Genomic DNA, 20510 nt, shown 5'->3' with positions numbered 1-20510 from the left:
ACCCACAGTGCCCTGCAAACCTCCAACTTTGCTGGAAATCACAAATTTTTTCCACATTTTTGTGAATGAACCTTCTGGAATCTTCAGGAATCCACAAAATTCCTACCACCCAACATTGTCTCATCTATACCGATAAAAATTCTGCTGCACTAGTCAGCCTAAAAATGTTTTTTTTCAAACTGTCCTCTTGGTTCCCCCCTCAATTTTGACATGTTTTTGGCTCTTCCCTGTCACAGGCACTTGGCCCACCTACACAAGTGAGGTATCATTTTTACCTGAAGACTGAGGGGAACGTTGGGTAGTAGGAATTTTGTCCCAGTGCGGTGATCCCACATAGAAATGTGGGACAAATGTGATTTTTTAGCTAAATTTGAGGTTTGCTGAGGATTCTGGGTAAGAAAACATTGGGGGATCCACGCAAGTCACACCTCCCTGGACCCCCTCCGGTGTATAGTTTTCAGAAATGTCTGGGTTTGGTAGGTTTCCCTATATGGCTGCTGAGCCCAGGAACAAAAACGCAGGTGCTCCCCCACTGCAAAAACAGGTAGTTTTGTATTTGATCATTTTGATGTTTCCAGATAGTGTTTTGGGGGATTTCCTGTCACGAGCACTAGGCCTACCCACACAAGAGAGGTACAGTTTCTATCGGGAGACTTGGGGGAATGCTTGGTGGAAGGAAATTTGTGGCTTCTCTCAGATTCCAGAACTTTCTGTCACCAAAATGAGAGGAAAAAGTGTTTTTTAGCCAAATTTTGAGGTTTGCAAAGGATTCTGGGTAACAGAAACAGGTGAGAGCCCCACAAGTCACCCTATCCTGGATTCCCCTAGGTGTCTAGTTTTCAAAAATGCGTAGGTTTGGTAGGTTTCCCTAGGTGCCGGCTGACCTAGAGGCCAAAAATTCCTCCTAGGCACTTTGAAAAAAACAGCTCTGTTTTCTTTGGGAAAATGTAATGTGTCCACGTTGTGTTTTAGGGCATTTCCGGTCGCGGGCGAGGGCCTACCTACACAAGTAAGCTACCATTTTTATCGAGAGACTTGGGGGAATGCTGGGTGGAAGGAAATTTGTGGCTCGTCACAGATTCCAGAACTTTCGGTCACCGAAATGAGAGGAAAAAGTTTTTTTTTTTGCCAAAGTTTGAGGTTTGCAAAGGATTCTGGGTAACAGAACCTGGTGAGAGCCCCACCAGTCACCCCATCTTGGATTCCCCCAGGTGTCTAGTTTCCAAACATGCGTAGGTTTGGTAGGTTCCCTAGGTGCTGGCTGAGCTAGAGGCCAAAATCCACAGCTAGCCACTTTGCATAAAAAAAACAGCTCTGTTTTCTTTGGGAAAATGTGATGTGTCCACATTATGTTTTGGGGCATTTCCTGTCGCAGGCACTAGGCCTACCCACACAAGTGAGGTACCATTTTTCTCAGGAGACTTGGGGGAACGCTGAGTGGAAGGGAATTTGTGGCTCCTCTCAGATTCCAGAACTTTCTGTCACCAAAACATGAGGAAAAAGTGTTTTTTTTTGGCCAAATTTTGAGGTTTGTAAAGGATTCTGGGTAACAGAACCTGGTGAGAGCCTCACAGGTCACCCCATCTTGGATTCCCCTAGGTGTCTAGTTTTAAAAAATGCACAGGTTTGGTAGGTTTCCCTAGGTGCTGGCTGAGCTAGAGGCCAAAATCACATCAGATTTCAATGTAAAAATGTGATGTGCCCATTTTTAGTTTCCTGTAGTTTTCTAAAGGTTAGTAATATTATCCAGAAGTAAAGTGTTCTAAAGGTTAGTAATATTATCCAGAAGTAAAGTGTTCAATATTCTGTTATTCACATGACTAATAAAAAACAAGAAGAAAAAGCGAACAAACATTGTTGATCATGAACAAGGGAGTGCATATTGCAAAAAATGAAGGGGGTTACTCCCTATCAAGTTAGAAATATATAACTTATTTATAGCTTTCCAAATGACACATAAAGGAAGATATAGTCTATGGAGGGATCTGCCAAGTTCTACAATGAAAACCTTATCTTTGAATATCTATACAAATACTGTTATAATATCTTGCCTACCTCATCCCTACTTGCTTCCTTACCCCGACCTATATTATTATGGTTTTGGCTTTATGTCGTTTAGATTAAATGCAGAATACTTTATCTTTTTAACCTCTTAGCTGCTGGGCCTTTCCCTCCCCCCCCAGTGCTGAGCCCTTTTTTGGCTATTTGGGGTAGTTCGCGCTTAGGCCTTCATAACTTTTTGTCCACATAAGCTATCCACGCCAAATTTGCGTCCTTTTTTCCAACATCCTAGGGATTCTAAAGGTACCCAGAGTTTCTGGGTTCCCCTGGAGGAGACCAAGAAATTAGCCAAAATACACATAAAATTTTGTTTTTTTCCAAACAATGGGAAAAAAGGGCTGCCGAAGAAGGCTTGTGTTTTTTCCCCTGAAAATGGCATCAACAAAAGGTTTGTGGTGCTAAAATCACCATCTTCCCAGCTTTCAGGAACAGGCAGACTTGAATCAGAAAACCACATTTTTCAACACAATTTTGGCATTTTACTGGGACATACCCCATTTTTACTATTTTTGGTGCTTTCAGCCTCCTTCCAGTTAGTGACAGGAATGGGTGTGAAACCAATACTGGATCCCGGAAAGCTAAACATTTCTGAAAAGTAGACAACATTCTGAATTCAGCAAGGGGTAGATCCTACAAGGTTTTCCTACAGAAAATAACAGCTGGAAAAAAATAATACTGAAATTGAGCTGAAAAAAACAGCCATTTTTCTCAGCGTTTTACTCTGTAACTTTTTCCTGCAATGTCAGATTTTTTAAAGCAATTTACCGTTACGTGTGCTGCACTCTTCTGGTTGCAGGGATATATATGGCTTGTAGGTTCATCAAGATCCCTAGGTACCCAGAGCCAATAAATGAGCTGCACCTTGCAATGGGTTTTCATTCTATACCGGGTATACAGCAATTCATTTGCTGAAATATAAAGAGTGAAAAATAGGTATCAAGAAAACCTTTGTATTTCCAAAATGGGCATAAGATAAGGTATTGAGCAGCAGTGGTTATTTGCCCATCTCTGAATTCCGGGGTGCCCATACTAGCATGTGAATTACAGGCCATTTCTCAAATAGACGTCTTTTTTACACACTGTCTTACATTTGGAAGGAAAAAATGTAGAGAAAGACAAGGGGCAATACCACTTGTTCTGCTATTCTGTGTTCCCCCAAGTCTCCTGATAAAAATGGTACCTCACTTGCGTGGGTAGGCCTAATGCACGCGACAGGAAAGGCAACATGGACACATCACATTTTTACATTGAAATCTGACGTGTTTTTGCCAAGTGCCTAGCTGTAGATTTTGGCCTATAGCTCAGACGGCACCTAGGGAAACCTACAAAACCTGCCCATTTTTTTAAACTAGACACCTAGGGGAATCCAGGATGGGCTGACTTGTGGGGCTCTGATCAGGTTCTGTTACCCAGAATCCTTTGCAAACCTCAAAATATGGCCAAAAAAACACTTTTTCCTCACATTTCGGTGACAGAAAGTTCTGGAATCTGAGAGGAGCCACAAATTTCCTTCCACCCAGCGTTCCCCCAAGTCTCCCAATAAAAATTATACCTCACTTGTAGGGGTAGGCCTAGTGCCCGCGACAGAAAATGCCCCAAAACACAACATGGACACATCATATTTTGACAAAGAAAACAGAGCTGTGTTTTGCAAAGTGCCTAGCTGTGGATTTTGGCCTCTAACTCAGCAGGCACCTAGGGAAACCTAGCAAACCTGCACAGTTTTGAAAACTAGACACCTAGGGGAATCCAAGATGGGGTGACTTGTGGGGCTCTGATCAGGTTCTGTTACCCAGAATCCTTTGCAAACCTCAAAATGTGGCCAAAAAACACTTTTTCCTTACATTTCGGTGACAGAAAGTTCTGGAATCTGAGAGGAGCCACAAATTTCCTTCCACCCAGCGTTCCCCCTAGTCTCCCGTTAAAATGATACTTCACTTGTGGGGGTAGGCTTAGTGCCCGCGACAGGAAATGCCCCAAAACACAACATGGACACATCACATTTTGACAAAGAAAACAGAGCTGTTTTTTGCAAAGTGCCTAGCTGTGGATTTTGGCCTCTAGCTCAGCAGGCACCTAGGGAAACCTAGCAAACCTGCACAGTTTTGAAAACTAGACACCTAGGGGAATCAAAGATGGGGTGACTTGTGGGGCTCTGATCAGGTTCTGTTACCCAGAATCCTTTGCAAACCTCAAAATGTGGCCAAAAAAACACTTTTTCCTCACATTTCGGTGACAGAAAGTTCTGGAATCTGAGAGGAGCCACAAATTTCCTTCCACCCAGCGTTCTCCCATGTCTCCCGATAAAAACGATACTTCACTTGTGGGGGTAGGTCTAGTGCCCGCGACAGGAAATGCCACAAAACACAACATGGACACATCACATTTTGACAAAGAAAACAGAGCTGTTTTTTGCAAAGTGCCCAGCTGTGGATTTTGGCCTCTAGCTCAGCAGGCACCTAGGAACACCTAGCAAACCTGCAAAGTTTTGAAAACTAGACACCTAGGGGAATCCAAGATGGGGTGACTTGTGGGGCTCTGATCAGGTTCTGTTACCCAGAATCCTTTGCATACCTCAAAATGTGGCCAAAAAAACACTTTTTCCTCACATTTCGGTGACAGAAAGTTCTGGAATTTGAGAGGAGCAACAAATGTCCTTCCACCCAGCATTCCCCCAAGTCTCCCGATAAAAATGGTACCTCACTTGTGTGGGTAGGCCTAGTGCCCGCTACAGGAATAGATCACACAACGGTCAATGTTGGTACTTACATGAGGCAACAGTTGACCCTGGGGTGATCCATTCCTTACGCAAGAACTAGGTATAGGCACTCAAGTGGGGTAGTGTTTTTATCAGGACAGGTGAGGAATCACTGGGTGGTAGGAATTTTGTGGATCGCAGCAAATTCCTGTAGTTTGTGTGACAGAAATGCAAGAAAAATAGAGTTTTTATTCAACATTTCAGCTTTGCAGGGTATTCTGTGTAAGAAAACTTCAGGGAATCCACACAAGTCACACCTCTGTGGACTCCCCCGGATGTCTAGTTTCCAGAAATGTTCGGGTTTAGTATATTTCCCTATATAGCTGCCGAACCCAGGACCAAAAACACAGGTGTCTGCCTTACAAAACCAGTTTGTTTTGTGATAGATCATTTTGATGTCTCCACAATACAATTTGGGCAGTGGAATTCTGGGCTGAAGTAAATTGGGGAGCTCCTCCCAAGAGAGCACCCTCTCTGTGCTTGCCCCCGCATTCACCTGCTTTCTGGCTTGGGCTAACCCACTATTGCCCTGTTGCACAGACTGTGCTTGCGAAGGGACAACAGGACTGCCCTCATCACCTCCCTCACAATTTACTGGTAGGAGTTATCCAATGGGACTCCTCCAACTGAAAAATCACTCCCAGAGTCTGCGCCATTGTCCTATTCCTCAGATGCTGTGTCAGTATCTGCTGTCTCAGTCTCTGATCCTATGTCAGAGCTGTCCTCTACAACCAGAGTGACGTCAGCAGCAGTCATCCATCAAGATGCCATCTCTGCTATTGGCTAAACTGTTGACCTAAAACACTAGCCTACATAGACAATCACAAAATTGCTGGTGTGTGTGTGTGATATGTGCAACAGTAGAGGCCACCTTACCTGCACTTCTTCCCTCAAACAGCACTTTCTTTCAAGACACTCAAACACCTTGTCACATACCATTCGTTGCAGTCTTTAGCAACTCCTGCGCCCAGTCCAACAATCATTATTGGTGCTCCCATGTCCTCCTTCTCGGATTCCCTCATTACCACCCAGCAAACGTGCTCTTCATCTCTCCATAGCCACCCCCCACCCCGCACATACATTTCATTTGTATTATAGCGCAGGTAGTGGCTGACTTTACTAAAGTACTCAGCTATTTACTTAAAATACAGATTAGCTCTTTGCAGTAGTCATATAAACCTTCTGCGCTTCTTTATGGCACTAAAACTGCCACTAGACAAAAGTCTGATCCTTTTGTAGGAGAAACATAATCACAAGACTTACTTGACTTCTTTATTGTTGCCTAAAAGGTACAGGGGACTTTAACGTTATATTTGAGCCCAACCCCCTGGTTCAAGAGATATATCGGGAAGAGGACGCCTATTGGGGGATTCCACAGCTAGTCTCCAACAAACGGCTGAGATTGAGCAAAACAGCCCGTTTAGTGGCTGATATTACAATGGCTTACGGCCTTCGAGCCTGTAATGGTCGCTCCTGCTCTGACGCAAATTTGCATCCCACTTTCAAACGAGGAAGGACTAGAAGCCAGATTGATTATATACTCCTCTACATTAGACTGTGGGGCCATATGGTTGATATGAGAGTACAAGAGCATGAAGAGAGTGACCACGACCCATTGATCCTATCGACTAGAGGCTTATTCCCTTCACTTGAGACTCCCCATTCTAAGCTTTATGCCCATCAGCTAGTTTTATCAAATAATAGACGGAATTTAAAATGGGAGTTTGTTACTACATCCCCCGAGCATCTTTCATCAATCTACAATCTGCTAGCCAATCAAATGGAGTGTATGCTTCATTACAAAGAAGATGATGAGGGTGATAGGCTTTTAGCAGCCCATAGTAAACTGTTTGATTCCCTAAAACACCTCTTCACAAAAGAGATCTCCAGCAATACCAAGAAAAAGTGCCGGGCACGGTGGTTTAACAATTTATGTAGGGAAGCACAGCTCACTCTACTGAAAACCTTAAAAACAGGCCAAGCTGAATCTATAAGAACGGCTAGAAAAGATTATAAGAACGAATGTACCAAGGCACGTAGAAGCTGGGAAGAGGCTAGTTGGGTAGCTATCTTGGAAACCGCTAAATCAAAAGATACCTCCAGGTTTTGGAAATGAATAGCAGAAAACTGTGGAGATTCTGCCCCTGTACCTGGCACATCAATTCTTCCTGTAACCTGGGTTTAGCATTTCGGCCAATTATGCGCAGGTTCTCCCGTGGCATCTCATAGGTCCCTCAATGTCCCAATATCCCAAGCCGCTACCCCGATCTCATTCACTTTAGCTGAAACTAGCGCCGTTATAGATTCATTAAATTGGGGAAAGGCTCCAGGTCCTGATAAGATTCCGGGCGACTTATACAAGACAAGACCTGACATATGGGCTCCTTATCTCAACCGAATCTGCAATGCAATTGCAGCTGGAGCTCCCATCCCTCACTCATGGAAAGGGGCCAAGATAGTCCCCATCTTTAAAAAAGGTTGCCCCAATATTCCAGCTAATTATCGTCCGATCAGTCTCCTGGATAATTTTCAAAAAATCTATGCCAACAATCTTTTGTGCCACCTTGATGAATGGATCATGGAATCTAATGCCCTATCTAATCTACAAGCAGGGTTTAGACCTGCTTTGAGCACTATCGACCAAGTCTTGAGATTCCTGGCAATTAAGTGGAAGAATGTGGACTTAGGGGGGGGAAATCTGTATGTGGTCTTCATAGACCTGAGAGCTGCATTTGATCTGATCCCCAGGAACACGCTATGGTCAACACTCTCCAATATGGGGGTTCCTGCAGGTCTCCTGAGTCTTATCACCCGGCTTCATGACAATACCCATGCCCTAATTAGATGTGGCAAGGAGGGTGAGTTGACAGATCCTGTGGCCATCAACAGAGGAGTCCGGCAGGGGTGCGTTCTGGCCCCTACCCTTTTTTTGCTTTATATCAATAACTGTATCTGTTATTTGGAGAATTGCATAAAAGACTCGCCCATACTGGCAGGGGAAAAAATCCCATGTTTATTGTATGCAGACGATACAACTTTGCTAGCCAAATCTCCTGTGGGGATTCAAAATTTGGTTAATCAATTTTGTGCTTATTGTAGGGATTTTGGGCTTGACGTTAATGCCAAAAAACCGAAATTTATGATTTATAGCTCTCTAAGGAAACAACCACGTGTCAAAATTGAAATGAATTCAATACCACTGGAGAAAGTGGAAGAGTTTGACTATTTGGGAATTAGATTATCAACCACAGGAAAATGGGAGGCCGCCATTGGTAAAGGGGCACTTATTTTAAGTCAAAGAGGTGGGGCCCTAGTACGTAGGTCCAGGAAGGTCCTGAGTTCCCCTTTGATTATAATTGCTGAGATCTATAATGCCCAAATCCGTGCGGCGGCCTTGTATGGAGCAGAACTCTGGGGATTACACAGAAGACTGGATATTTTACAAACAAAAGAAAACAACTTCCTTAGACAGGTTTCCCGGTTAGGGGCAGGTACCCCAATGATTCCTCTCAGGCTCGACTTAGGGTTAAACAGCATTAAAACCATAGTGGCCCTGAGACCGCTTTCTTATTGGATCCGCCTTTGGACAACTCCCGAACTCAAACCATATAGGGCGGCGGTGAGGGAACTTATAGCTACTCCTCAGGGCCCGATTAGAATCCAATGGCTGCAGGAGATGAAATCTGCTTGGGTTAATATAGGTCTCTCCCATACTGGGAACACCCGGAACTGATTCCCAATAACGCAAGACATCTCGTTAAAAGAAGATATTGGGAAAAAGTCAACGAAGATATACTGTGCCAAAACTGGCTGGGTAGGTTAACAACAGAATTTCTCCAAATTAAACATGAACCTTGGCCCGAGATTTTCATGAACCTCCCTATGCCATCTCATGCTCGTGCCCTTTATCTACAGCTTAGATATGGTTCCCTGCCTACTAATATCTATACAGCCCACTGGTCATCCAGCGTCCCTTTGACTGATAGATGCATATCCTGTCCTCTTTATAAAGAAACAATTGAGCATATTCTGTTTTTCTGTCCCTCATATAAGAAACCTAGAGGAAAGTGGATTATTCCCCTCTGTAAAAATCTATTACTGTTGGATAGAGTCAATGCCATCAGAATATGCAAATATGAAACATCTACACTGGTTGCCTCCTCAGTTACCAAATTTTTATCGGAGGCTTGGTGTATCCGTTGTAGGCTCATTTCTGTAGAGAGGCCCCAAGAGCTTTAGGCTGAGCCTTTGTCTGTTCACAGAGGGAGATTTCAAACAGATCTATATTTCTTCGTTCCTTCTTTTATCTCTTAATACATGCTAAGTACCCTGTTATTTCTTTGATTTTACTAATTTATATGCAACATCTTTTCCTGTATTTTAGCAAGAATTCTGGACCTTTTTAGGAGTAAATTGAGACCGCATAAGCTAATTGTAATTTTAGTTGCAAGGATTTTATTGAAATATTTGATACGTTAGCTGATTATCAGACTTTTATAGTATCTTGAATGATTGTTATTATGAATTATGATGAGTTATTGCGATTCCAATGGACTTTAAACAATCATGTAAAACTGTGTTTTTCTTTTGATTTTAAATGGTCCAAATTATTTGGACCGAATGTATTTAAATAAAAAATAAATACAATTGAAATGTGTCAGTTGAAGTATGTGCACTGCTTTGAAGACGCAAGCTGCAACTGCAAGACAACTGGTGGCAAATATATATATATATATATATATATATATATATATATATAAGATATATCTATATAGATCACTTTTATATGTGGGTCTGGTTTTCCTGGGGGCCGATTGCAGCCCCCAGGGAAACCACACATGCACCGACAAAAGTGATATATATATATATATATATATATATATATATATATATATATATATATATCTCTATATAGATATATCTATCTACATGGATATATATATATAGATCTATATATATATATATATATATATACATATATAGATCTATCTATAGATATATCCATGTAGATAGACATATCTATCTACATGTATTGATATATCTATATATAGATATATAGATATTTATATATATATATATATATATATATTTTTTTTTTTTTTTTTGTGGTAGTTGTAGGGTTTCCTTGGGGCCAAAATGGCCCCCAGGAAAACCCTACAACTACTAAAAAAAAATTGCCCCCACAGGGGGTCGCCCTGCCTATGGGCGACCCCCTATCAATTTCGTTTTTTTTTTAGTTTTTTTTTTTAAGTAGCCCCTGGGGGTGGCGCCATCGCGCCCCCCCCCAGAGGGCCCCAACATCAAAATTGAGAAATATGGCCCCACAGGGGGTCGCCCTGTATATGGGCGATCCCCTGTCAATGTCCTTATTTATTATTTTTTTAATTAGCCCCTGGGGGCCCCAACATTAAGTTTTTAAAATATGGCCGCCGGGGGCGGGGCGGCCCGTTTTCCTAGGGGGGCCGACCCCCCCAAGTGAAATCCCTTGTGTCTAGTGGCGTTAACTGGCCCCCGATCGCAGTTGTGCTGCGATCGGGGGGCCAGGAAACGCGTTCAGGTAGGCCTCGCATGAAAGGGGAGAGAGGGGATAGAAGTAGGACTTGATTTACACCAGCCTTATCTCAATAACAGCTGAGGGACTCGGGACGCCGCTCCATCACCCAACAGGGTATGGAAATGAAAGTAGGACTATACGAACCTCTGGATGCACCATATAAATAGTAGAGGAACCCATGGAGGTGTTTCCCTAATCCTACATGGCGCCCGCTCGGAACGCTGTGACTTCGATCCCAAGATCGTTTTAAGGATTTTCGCATTGAAAATTAGGTAAGGGACTAACTCATAACATATGTACTTGGTCATCCTGATTACCTTTTTCTTGACCCCCTTTACAATATTTGACAGCGCAATTGTACTTTTTGATAACAACGTAACATATTTGATTGAACTTGATCCATGTAACTTTTATCACTACAATATCAGTCATTGTTGACTACGGGGCACCACCTTTGACTTAACATGCTCCTCCCTCCATAGACTATAGACTCTTCCCTCCATAGACTAAATCTTCCTTTATATGTCACTTGGAAAGCTATAAATGAGTTATATATTTCTAACTTGATAGGGAGTAACCCTCTTGATTTTTTGCAATATGCACTCCCTTGTTCATGATCAACAATGTTTGTTCGCTTTTTCTTCTTGTTTTTTATTAGTCATGTGAATAACAGAATATGGAACACTTTACTTAATAGTTATATTTTTCTAGATAATATTAATAACTTTTAGAACTCCCATCGGGGAACTTGTTTACTTACCATATTTTCATGCATGTTTTCATTTTGCTAGTTTGGTTTGAAACTTGTTAACTGACATAGACATGCCTAAGAGCATGTACTAGCAACTTCTCTACAATTGGGCTTTGCATAATATACATGTATATTTTATCAGTAATTGGGCAAATGTACATAAGTGCTTTCACCTTACCCCTTGCTTTTACTTAGACTATCTGCACTATGAAATGAATTTTCCTTGATGAACAATGCAAATGGTATGATGCCTTTTGATTAGAATTACTGACACATATCTTTAATCATTCATGATTATTATATAAATTATGAATGTGTTAGCTACTCTAAATCTTTCAGTGCCAGCACTAATCTCACTCTGAATTTTGAATCTTAGACTGAAAATTCAAACTCTTCTTTCATTTATATTCTTTAAACCATTCACTTTTGTCATAAGTTTATGAGCATGTACTTTTGACACCATTTGTCGCAAATCTTTCTTTTCACAATCTTGGGTTAGAGAATGAGACCTAAATCTGGTCATGGTCATTACTTAACACTCTTCTCTCTCTTTTTTCTGGTACACTTTTCTCTTTCTTTTGCAAAAATGGATGGTATTTTTGTAGGGTCACCTCTAATACTCTAACCTATCAATTGTGATAGTAATACTACTCTGGTCTGACTAACCTTTATTATTTGCAGCCTTGAAAAAGCACCACAAGGGGGAAAAACACGTGTCGGCTGTCTTTCTTTGCACTCTCTGACAATATCACTGTTTATGGGACCAATAAATACACTGAAATTGAAAATGTGGACTCAATGTTTTATTGCCAGAACGTAATTTGAAACATCACAATACTTTTGATTTCTTCAAAGTGGGTTCTCGATTCCTTTGGATCTCCATTTCTGACCTTGGGCAAACTGGTCCATCCCCCAATTGATTACCCAATCTCAAATATTTCAATTTGGGCAATTTTGAGGAAGGGAGAATTGAGCCTTGGCTACTTGTCTTTGCGCTATTAGGAAGGGACGCCATGAAATACACACCTCCTAATACCGAATCTCAATCCCTATTTTGTAATAATAGGTTACTGAATCAAAAAATATGGTTTGTGCATTCCAAAATAGTTTTTAGCGGTTGCAAACAGCCCGATTCTACAAATCAGAACGTATGCGACCTCTAAAAGCCTTCGTACATGTGGCCCCCGGGTTCCTAAGATTCTCCCAAACACACCACACACACCTGTATCAGTACTTACCATCCCTGGGGGTGTGAGGGGAGCTCTGCTCCACTGGCGGAGCTAACAGAGTTTTTGAAACTCCGTGCTTCGCTTGGAGCATGCAGTAAGTCCAAAACCTCCACTACCACCACCAGCGGCTCAGAGCTCACCCGGGATGCGCTGTAGCCCAGTATGGACTGCACAGCACAATCGCAGACAGTCTGCACTTGTGCTGTTCAGCCCATAACTGGGCGGCAGCGGGCACCGGAACACACCAGAGGGAGGGACCCGCTGAGACTCGTCTCCGTTGGACGACAAGGAGAGGAGGACCCCCCCATGAAGACCCATATAAGTCTTCTTCTCTTTTCATCGCTGTTTGTGTACACTGGTGCAAAAACAAGGGCTGAAACGGCCCTGGCCTGAATTCAGGAGCATTCAGGACTCCGCTGGTCACGGAACTCCATCTCTGCTGAATTCCACTGTGTTTTTTTTTTCAACTCAGAGGAATTCCGTGGAGTCGGACTCCGTTCACTCCGTCAAGACCTAATCATCCCCCACCCAGGTCCAGCTGAAATGTGTTAGCTTATCACAGGCTAGCTGCATACATAAATTCTGAGCTACCACACATTAACTATTTCTGAGCTTACAACATGTCACTAAATGTGATTGTTGGGTTGCTCCTTGTCATGTGACAGAATGATGTGAGAAGGAGGAGGATGGGGAGAGAGGATCTTCAGACAAAAGGTTTAACCTCTTTAGGATATCCAGCCAAGATATCAGCTCCAGATTTAATTTTCCCCCTGGTGACATCTTGGAGATGGTTCAGAGAGGGGGCAGGATCTTGACTCTGTGTCCAGCTACTCCCACGCCATCCCAGCCTATGTCAAGATCATAGCAGTTCTCCATTTCTTTGCTACTGGATCATTCCAGAGGGTGTCCAATGACACTGTGGGCATTCCATGGGCAAGCCAGTCCCAATGCTTATGCCAGGTTCTGAACTGCATAAGTAGGAGACTTCATCTATAAATAAGTATGCCACATACACTTGCAGGAAGGCAAAGGGTTGCTAAGGATTTCTACATCTATTCCCGCTTCCCTCAAGTGGTTGGTGCAATTGATTGCACTCATGTGGCACTTCAGTTACTTTGCCACAATGCACACATCTTCCCCAACAGACACCGCTGGCTCGCCATCGATGTGCAGGGTGTGTGTGATGCCAGTGGTCGCTTTATGGATATCCATGCAGTGTTCCTAGGTAGTACACTTGGCAGCGACATATTCCACAGGTCACATCTTGCCCGGCGGCTAGCAGTAGGAGAATTTGGCAACATGTGACTTCTGAGTTAGTACTCAAACAACAGACAAGTTTTTACATGTTTAAAGTTCTTTATATATACATCCATCACAATTTAATATTTCCTATGACACATACATGACGCCAACGAACACTGCCTGTACCATTTTATATGTTAGTAACTTTACAAAGTCAACAAGGCCATGCTGTATAAAAGTGGGAACATTGTCTTCCTCATGTGATGCTGCATATGGAGTCTTCACTCAACTCCTCAAATCATACAGACATGTGAACACTATACCTCAATGTAAGTACAATAGGGCCCACATACGGAGAAGAGCCATCACAGAGCGTACTTTTGGACTACTAAAGTCGCAATTCAGATGTCTTGGCCATACAGGGGTGTTCTGCTGTACTCCCCTGAAGTTATGTGCACAATGAAAGTAGTCTGTTGTGTCTTACACAACATTGCAGTACCTCAGGTCTTACACATACCTCACCTAGGTCTGAATAAAAGGAACAAGGCCATTGTACCACACAGAGGGCAGAGTATGCAAGTGTGTAACCAGCTGGTTAAAACTTTTTTCTCTGAGCCACTAGTTTTGTTACAGCCTTTATGTGGTTGCACAGTCTCTTGTTAATGATGATTGGTGAACATTTAACACTTGATCCATAAAATCCATCTTGAGACTCCTCTGTAAGCCACACATCTAGTTTGTCAACAACAGATGTTTTCAAGAGTCAAAAGTTAGGCCCTGCTGCAGATTGTATGCCCATGTCAGTGATTAGTGTTGCCAAAGTCGCAAAGGACTCCTTTGCCTTAGGGGAGTGCATGTCACTGCATTTGTGAGATCTTCCTGGACAATGGACATCTGAAAGCTTTGTCAGCACCAAGTGTCACAAGCATTGATTCCTTTGCATAGAGTCAGTGAGGACTGGCATTGTGCACAAAACATAAACAAGACAATAAACAATAAATAATATGTTAAAGTAAAAACTGGGCAATTAGGTGTTGACCTTAGATTTTTGAAATACCCATACTCCAACAAGCACACCTTCGTCATTGATTATATGAGGCATGCTGTGAGGCAGACTGTACTTTACAAAATGGCCCTTACACAATGTGACATGGGGGTGAGAGGCAGTGTTGATAATTTAATGATCCACTCACTGGGCATTGTATAAACCACAACATATGAAAATTGAAAATACTGTGTACTGTTAATTACAAAAGCAATTTGATTTCAGCGTTTGAGACACAGTAGTTGTGGTGCTGACACAGGCCCTAAGTCACAAAAGTAAACTTAAATTTTGTGTAACCTTACGATTGTTTGCTATTCACAAATAGAGTTAAAACTAGTATCTTTACGAGTTCAGAGACTCCACATAACGGAGGATAGGTATTTTTCTGTACAGAGACTCCGCACTCATAAAGATACTAGTCATATATTCCTCTGTGAAAAGCAAACAATGGTAAACTTACACAAAAGTGTACGTTTGCTTTTATGAATCAGGCCCATAGTGAGGCTAGGGTTGTAAAAATCTATGATACACTGTTTTTTCACTTTGCCTCATGATGGGTTGCATGAGATTATACTAAAATACTACACACTCCTCCCATCTCCATGCTTCTTATGTGATGTACTCAGACAGTACTGAATGCACACTGGTAAGTGTCTGTGTGGAGTTGTGTATAGGAATAGTAACATATATATGATCCAGATTAGAAATATATCTTGTAATTGTGTGCACTGCTAATCATGTGGCAGTGTAATGATATGTCTTTCACATGTACACCATGGTACAAAAGTTCCTGTGTACTGTCAGGGATTTTCCATGCTCAGAAACAATCCTTCATGCGTCCAACCACAAATCAAGGTATATAGTATTGCATGTACAAAGCTGGATGCAACACACATACAAGTCTAAAGGACATATAATATCATATGTCGCTGTTCTTGGATACTTTCAGGTAGCATGTCAGATATTTAAAAAAAATGATGGCTCTGTTTGTGAACTTAATGATGAAATGATACTTCCTCCTGCGCTTTAACACATTTTGGGGCATATTTATACTCCGTTTGCGCCGAATTTGCGTCGTTTTTTTCGACGCAAATTAGACGCAAAACGAACTCCATATTTATACTTTGGCGTTAGATGCGTCTAGCGCCAAAGTACATGGAGTTAGCGTCATTTTTTTGCGTGAACACCTTCCTTGCGTTAATGATATGCAAGGTAGGCGTTCCCGTCTAAAAAAATGACTCCGATGCTATTGCGTCGGATTTATACTCCCGGGCAAAAATGACGCCCGGGAGTGGGCGGGACTAAAAAACCCGCATTTGCGCCGGATTTTAGCGCCTGGGTCAGGGCAGGCGTTAAGGGACCTGTGGGCTCAGAATGAGCCCAGAGGTGCCCTCCCCTGCCCCCAGGGACACCCCCTGCCACCCTTGCCCACCCTAGGAGGACACCCAAGGATGGAGGGACCCACCCCAGGGAAGAAAAGGTAAGTTGTGGTAAGTATTTTTTTAAAAATATTTTTTGGCATAGGGGGGCCTGATTTGTGCCCCCCTACATGCCATTATGCCCAATGACCATTCCCAGGGGACAGAAGTCCCCTGGGCATGGCCATTGGGCAAGGGGGCATGACTCCTGTCTTTGCTAAGACAGGAGTCATGTTAATGGCGTCTGGGCGCCAAAAAAAAATGGCGCAAATCGGGTTAAGACGTTTTTTTTGCCTCAGCCTGACTTGCCCCATTTTTGGACGCCCAAACGCCATTTTTCCCTACGCCGGCGCTGCCTGGTGTACGTGTTTTTTTTTCACGCACACCAGGCAGCGCCGGTCGGCTAACGCCGGCTAACGCCATTCAATAAATACGGCGCCCGCATGGCGCTTCAGAATGGCGTTAGCCGGCGCTAATTTTTTTGGCGCAAAACTGCGTTAGCGCAGTTTTGCGTCAAAAAGTATAAATATGGGCCTTAATCCTATACAACACATTTATTCCTGCCGCTGGAACACAACCACTGCACTCCAGTGTGTTTAAATATTTTGGCAGATTTGGTTTGCCCTGCATTATTCAGTTGCAGGATGGCAGAGGATCTTGGTTGGAGGCGAGGATGCCTCAGAGGGACTTTATAAAGGCTGGCAGCAACTTCAAGTAATGAATTTCCTGTTTTTTATTTCCTGTTTGTCATTTACTGTAGCAAATCTTTGTTTTCCGGCTTAACGGTGTAACCTCTGCCCTAAACGTGCAGTGTGGAAACTCTGCACGGGAAGAGGAGACTCAGTAGTCAGGCAGGAAAACCAAAGATATTATACAGGAAATGACAAACGACAGGAAGGTCATTAAAGGAAGTTGCTGGGCGCCATTTTATGTTCATTCTGAACCATCCTCAATTCCAAGCAAGATCCTGTGCCATCCTCTTGCTCCTTGTAGCTCAGCTGCCCCCAACATGACTGGGGAATTTGAGGATGAGGCACCCCCTTTCAGTGAAGCTGAATGGAACAACCTAACTGAGGGGGTGATTCATAATTACCTTCAACTTTATGGGTCCCAGAGGAACAGCTGAGTACTGCAGCATGCAACAGATTCAGGAAAGGCATTGCAGCGCTCTGCAGTGCAGTGGGCACTTACCATTGGTGGACTCGGATGTGTTGGAAGCACTGGGAGGAACTGCGACACTGGGCTAGAATTAAGGCTTGGACGTATTGGGTCTGTCCTCCCAGGCCCATTTACAGAGGCCCTGCCTTAGTCTACTGTACAAGCAGGTCCTGGAAACAGCCTGGCCGACCCTCCGTGCTCAGCTTTGAGTAGCAAAGACGTAGTAAGCGCATGAACTGCATTATGTATCAAGTAGTAGGATGTGAGTGGTGAAAGAGATGTAACATTGTGTTTCTTTTGTCACCTTTCATCCTCTCTGCATAATAACTACAGTGATGATAAGGTCTATGTCACCTTGGAGCAATTGGAATTCTGTTTTATGAGGGCATTCTGCAACTTGAAGTGTTCTAAACACAACTGGGATAATTGTCCCTTACAGAGGCATTTTTGTGAATAAATGCACTTATAACATCATGACTGGTCAACTAAAGGCCTTATAACTGTTGCATTCAATGGTGAAGGAATGGCTTGCACAATGTCTCGTGTTGTTATGTGAGAGGTTTGGGTGTTGAATGCTATATCATGCTTGCTTTTTTGTGTATTTATTTCAAGGTTGGATATTATATTTTTGGACTATGAAGTAAAGGCTTGCTTTGTGGTACCTGTTCTGCTCAAAATGGTACAAACATATCCAAGAGGGACAAAATACATACGTCTTCTCAGCAGTGGCACATAGGCCATTTCTAAAATCTAGGTAGCTGTACTAACAATGCAAATGTGGTTACCAATGTACAGCAGAAACGAAGTAGTCTTAACATGCTAAATGTGGCGCTTGCCATGTAGAGTGTCTGAGGTTGTCAAGGTATATTCTAATATTTTGAATCACATCTTTGCAAAGGTCATAACCAAGGCATTATTTCTATATGTGTACCCCAATGTGCTTGTATGTAGTGTTTCAGTATGCTACACAACAGATGCCATTGTAGGACTGTTGAAACTGCAGGATAATCCTGGATCCACATTTAGGTGTCGACATATCCATCCAGACTGTAACCCATCTCTACTTGTAAACTTACATTGGAAGACAACTATATTTCAATGTCTGGAAACTCACATTATACTAATGCTGACGGTGAGGGTTAGTAAATACTGAAGAGTGCACTGACCAAAATTGAGAAAGATGCCATTGTGTGAGTAATTTTGAGATATAGTAATTATAATACACATACTTTTAGGTTTAAAAAACACATAATTGGTTAGTGAGATCAAAGGAGTACAAAATGATTACCTGCTTTGTGTTGTCTTTAGCTTTGTTATGAATTGTTTAACAACTACATAATTGTTTGCTTTCTATTTCAGTGGACCCTGCTTGCCAAAGAACATTCAGACAGGACTAGGAGCAGGCTAGTGGAACATCGGCTCATTAGCGGACACATCCTCTGGACACTGCCAGTGAGGAGGAGGAGGGAGACCAAGAACCAGGCAGGAGTAGTGACCCCACCCGGCCCGAACCAACAACATCATCAGCCAGGGTGGAAGCTGAGGACAATGAAGGGTGTGTTGTTGGGGGGGACATCACCAGCTGGGGCCGGAAGCATGTGGATCCCCCTTGCCCCAGAAGACCTTAAATTTGAAGTGGTCTCCTCAGGGAAGGTCACATCACCTTCTGTGACTGCCACTGACCCCTTTCTAACTCCTGGAGACTCCAATCCATCAGGGCCTCCAGCTGTATCCCCTGTCACCAATCTCCCTCTGAGGGCCTGCCCAGAAGAGCTGAGAGAGTCATCTGTCCCCAACACACCACAGTTCTCATGTTCTACCCAAACCCCTCCATGTATTGTGGCTGCACCCCAGGAAGTGATGGTGACATCTGAGTTTGAGCAGAATGTGTCCTCTCTGATCTTACATGAACTCAGGGATGAATTTCGTATGTTCCAAGAGGCACATTCCATAGATATGGTCAACCCCACTGCCTCCATCACTTCCTTGGGTGCAGCCATATTGTCTGTGTTGGCTCACTGACCCACCCGAACCACTGTTGCAGCGTCTCCCAGTTCATCTCCCCTCTCTGTTTCTCCTGCTACTCCTCGTACCCCTCATGTTTGCCGCTCCTGTGAGGGACCTGTCCCTGCACCAGCCAGCCAGGAAGAGTCCACGGAAACAGAGAACTTGAACACTACTGTCAAGGAGGACAGTGAGGATTGCTATTGACAGGACATTGTTTGGACTGTTGACATTTTTAAACCCATAGTACATAGACTGATTCCCCTGATGCTTCCTGATGTGCTATATTTATTTTGCCCACCCCGTCCAATTCCCCTTGCCCAAACTGCAATAAGATTTCATTTGATTTCCTTTCTCCCTTTTCAATAGACAGTTTTTCATTTAAATTGTTTACTACATTATATATAATTTGTCTTAATGAACATCTCTGTTTGTCATTATATTTGCTGATTCAAAGTATGGGGGTCTACTTTGGTAGGTGTTTAGCTATGCTTTCAACATGATACCTTAGTACACAGATGGTCCTAGAAATCTAAATGTCTTACTCACACACATTTATCATCACATATATGGCCTACAACCAGAGTAACCAATTGACCATCATCAACAGTTACTCAACTCAGTATTGAAATGGGGAAAACATATTTTTATTTACAAATAATTATAGGAAATATATTTTATAGTGATCATGGGGATCTCTCTTGGGACGCCACAATAGTGATGATGAGGATCTCTGGGAGTGAGTGCATTTACTGTGCCTGTACTGATGTGTGGGTGGGTGTGGTGCATCTGCCTAAACAGGTGGGGAAGGTGCCTGTGCAGGGTGTGAAGGTGCCTGTACAGGTGGAGGAGGTGCCTGTACAGAGGGTAAGGGTGCCTGTACATGTGGGGGAGATGCCTTTACAGGGGGGTGAGGGTGCATGTGCAGATGGTGGAGGTGTCTGTACGGGGTTGAGGAGGTCTGTGCAGGTGGGGGATGTGACTGGGTGGGGGAGGACGTGACTGTGCAAGAGGGGCATGTGCAGGGGAGGTAGTTACCGTATACATTTGGCGTGCTTGTGCAGGATCTGGTACAGGTGGCTGGGTGGGATGTGGTGCAGTAAGGTGTGCTGGGTCCCCTCTGTGTTTTGACCATAAAGAAAGACTTTGAAACAGTTTCTACATGCCCTCCATCATCTTTATCTCTACCTATTGGGGGAGCTCTATACCCCCACTGTATCAGGGCCAAGAATCCAACTAACATGTAAATATATAGAGGGGATAAATATGTAGATATATCTCTCAAAAGTG

Source organism: Pleurodeles waltl, chromosome 5 (genome assembly GCF_031143425.1).
Source record: "Pleurodeles waltl isolate 20211129_DDA chromosome 5, aPleWal1.hap1.20221129, whole genome shotgun sequence".
Taxonomy (NCBI): domain Eukaryota; kingdom Metazoa; phylum Chordata; class Amphibia; order Caudata; family Salamandridae; genus Pleurodeles; species Pleurodeles waltl.
This window is presented reverse-complemented; position numbering follows the sequence as displayed.